We start from the raw sequence: 3,697 nt of genomic DNA, 5'->3' as shown, positions 1-3,697 counted from the left end.
GAGCTATAACCACAAATTTGAAAAACTTTAATGTCTTCGATCATCAGAAGGCTTTTGAGGCCAACATCTTTTATCCCTGTATCTGTAGAAATTCTCCAGTATAAGGATATCATATTCTGCAGGTGTCACGTGAGGTCTTCTGATAGAACATCCTTTATTTTGAGCTACAGAATCCTGGTCGAAGTTTCCATTTTCCCAGTGTAGTTTCTTGGCCCTTTTTAACCTCAACTATTTCTCATGCTTCTTTCCCAGGCTTATAATAAAGCCCCAGGTTGATATTGGACTTGTAACTATATCAGTTAGTTCATAACCACAGGCCGATACATCTATTGCTCTCATGTATGAAATGCTTGCTGCTTTCCAGCAATAAAAAGAGGTTATTGTCTTAAATGTTGTTGTCATTGTTTTTATCATTCTCACTGTACTTAATCACGGGCTGATGCATTTGTTACTGCCATATGCGGAATGCTTGTCTCTTTCCTGCTGGAACAAGGTGTTGTTATTATTACGATCATATTGTTGTTCGTGTTGTTATTTTCCATTGGTTATTGTGCAGTCATTTGCATATGCTATGAAGCTTTCATTCAGTTTGTTTAATTGGGTAGTGCCCTTGCAAAGTTTCCATCCTCTATTGCTTATGAAATGCTTAAAGATAAGAAAAGTTCTAATTAATGTTCAGCTTTCTAACAGTTCTATTTGATCCATTTTGTTATATATTTTCCTTGACATTACTTCATTACTTTGTTAAATGATGGAATTTGAGGCTTTCATGTAAGAAATTTTAGATGTTACTGGATTCCTCCTATTTAAGCACATACAAGCTCTCCTCGGTTGTTTCCTCTCATTTGCAGATATTCTTTTTTCATATAGTTGCTTCTAAATATGCATGATTTGACTGAGAAATATATAAAGTTATGGCCTTTTTACCTCTTGATTGTGGGATGCAGGTGGGGACAAATTTCCAGAGGAGAAACCACTTGTATTTTATAAAAAGGGTAGCCGAATACTTCCACACCTTGGTATAAGAGATGGGCTCCAGGAAGTTCTCAAAAATATGGTGTCTTACATTGAAAGAGTAGTCCCAAAAAGGGTCCTCAAGTTGTGGCGCACACAGTCCCCAAGGCATTTCTATGGTGGTGAGTGGAATGAAAATGGTAGTTGCTTCTTCAAGAATCCTCTTGATGATGGTGAGGTATGGTTAACTAAATTATATTATGCGATGTTTTATTGAATACTGAAAATCGTTATTACTGTTGATATTTCTAAACAATTTGATGTATTGATAGATTGAAATTTGGTTTGATCTGAAGAAAAATGGGGTAAATAGAGAAGCAAGAGAAGTGAATTCTATTATCAAGCAGAGTTTGCTAGGTTCAGATATTCATCCGCTTGATCTGACTCATTTGAGAGAGTTCAGAGCTGATGCTCATCCAGCAATTTGGTTAGGAAGAAAAGATGCAATGGCTGTATGGGGTCAGGATTGTATGCACTGGTGCTTGCCTGGAGTGCCAGACACATGGGTAGACATTCTTGCAGCACTGATTAGTGATAATTTTGAGAAGGGATGATATCTCTACTTCCAGTAGCGGATTAATCTCATGGCAATGGAGCTCTTCTCTCTATGGAGCAGATGCTTAAACAGCCTGATCGAATTTAACTAGGTCACATTTTATTTTATATTGTTTTAATTTTTTGATTCACTACCTAGTCATTGAAGGTTGCTTATTAATTGGAAAGCTCAAACCAAGATAGCCATCATCATGGTCGTAATTGCCAAGCCACCAAGTAATTTTTCTTTCTTCGTTTACATTGTGAAATAGCATGAACAGGGTGTTCTTGGCAGAAAGCCAGAGTTGGTAGCTTTCTCGCTCCAGTTATCTGTTTAATTAATGAATCTTTTCTATGGATTTTGTTTTTTGGTATGTTATTTTGTTATTTTGCTCTGTGTGTTTAGTCCAGTTATCATGGGAGTAAAATGTGGAATGATGCTTATTCATGAGGCAAGGTAATGGCCAGCAACTTGAGCTATACTGTCTTGAATTTTGTGGTTCATTTTCTCATTTCTTGAGTGCATAACTATCTGTTGCCTATGACACTGAGGCATCTTTCGTATGTTCTTGGAATTGTTTCTGTTCCTTTTGAGTAGGCTACAAAACATTGTCAAAAAAATTCTTGCAGCTTGGCACACAAGCATGTGTAGTTGCCCTAGGGATGTCTTTTTTTCAAATAATCGTGGATAACCACCTCACCCACTCACGAGCTCAATGTTGTAAAAACTCCAGGTACCCCTTGTCCACCAAGGATTAAATCCAGCATCAGCCTTGTGGCAAGGAATGCACATCTGTGGGTGTCGCACTCGTGACATCTCTTTAGTGTGGTGACATTCACAAGTTGCTCCAACCAGTTGAGTGAAGCCGTAGTGAGCTGTCTTAGGTTGCAACAGCTAAGATCAGTTGCATTCCTAGAAAAAGTATCCCTCAATCCCTCTTGTGGCCTTCGGAGGGCCTCATTTGTTTGGTAGTCTATAACTGTATTGTACCTGATGCGTAATAGCTAGGGATGGGTCTAAGTGACTTGAAACTGCCCTGCAGTTTCCATTGAGCACTAGAGCAAGTTGCCCCAACAGGGAAAACATTCTAATCTTAGAGCATGTTTGCAATGTCATGTGATTCTTGGATTTTCTCAAGATCGAGTGATTGCAAATCACAATCATATCACTTTCTCAAAGTTAGTGAAACATGAGAAAAGTACCTGTGATTGTTCCGGCCTTGAATCTTGTCACAAGATTGACCTTGTGACTAACAATCACATCTACTTTCTCAATTGTGATTGCTCATCCCCACCTATGACCAAAGCAAACATGTTACTTGGTTTTAACATGAATTTTTAGATTTGTAAATCAATGTATCAATTGGTAGGTAAAAACATAGTTTTTTTTTCTATAGCAGAGTTGGGGAATAAGGGCCCCCTCCCTTGACAAAAGAATACCAATAAACCCAATCTGGTGGCCTCTGGTGCCAGATTACATGTAAAACCCGCTAAAAAAAAAAATTTTTTTTGGACCCTGGCTGGGTCCGAACCCGACCCGGGCCCCTCTTCATTAGGGTTTCATAACCCGACACAGAGGGAGGATTTGTTAAAACAAATCCTCTCCCCTGTGCGCCGCGCCCTGCCCTGCCCACGCCGCTCCACCCTCCTCGACAAAATAAGGAAACCCGTTGAGGGTTTCCCCGATTGTCGCCTCTCCCGAGTCTTTAAGAGAAGGGCATAAGGGGAGGGGAGGCACACCTCCCTTCTCTCCTCCTCCTCCTCTCCTCCCGACGCTGCTGCCTCTTCCCTATCGCCGCCACCGACGACCTCGCAAGGGAGCCGACACCGACGGCGGCGCCCCCCCCCTTCCAGGTACGCCCTCTACCTCAGTCTCCTCCTCCCTCTTCTCCCCCTGCCACTTCGCTGCTGTCGGCAAGGGTGCGACCCCTGCCGCTTCAGTGCTGTCTGCAGGGGCTCGCCCCCTGCCGCCTCGCTATGTTTGGCAATGGCTCTTTCTCTGCCACCTTGTTGTTTTCGGTAGTGGCTCGTCCTTGTCGCCTAAACCTACCCATGTCCTCGTCGCACCATTTATTATATTAGCAAAAATTGAATATTTAACACTCTTGCCTATTTACGCAACAGGTCCCGATCGTGCTCCACTGCTCAA

At 41.7% G+C, this 3,697-nt stretch overlaps 1 long non-coding RNA gene across 1 annotated transcript; it reads left to right on the top strand.

Annotated features, from left to right (window-relative positions):
* Positions 1-866: 866 nt before the first annotated feature.
* LOC149835420 (uncharacterized) lies at positions 867-1,924 on the top strand. The gene is made up of 2 exons (XR_016432322.1): positions 867-1,192; positions 1,287-1,924. It is a non-coding gene; the product is annotated as an uncharacterized LOC149835420 (long non-coding RNA).
* The last annotated feature ends 1,773 nt before the right edge of the window (positions 1,925-3,697 follow it).

Source organism: Nuphar pumila, chromosome 6, assembly GCF_984573655.1.
Source record: "Nuphar pumila chromosome 6, dmNupPumi1.hap1.1, whole genome shotgun sequence".
In the NCBI taxonomy this organism is placed as follows: Eukaryota; Viridiplantae; Streptophyta; class Magnoliopsida; order Nymphaeales; family Nymphaeaceae; genus Nuphar; species Nuphar pumila.
The sequence above is the reverse complement of the archived record's forward strand: the minus strand, read 5'-3'. Positions and strand labels throughout refer to the sequence as shown.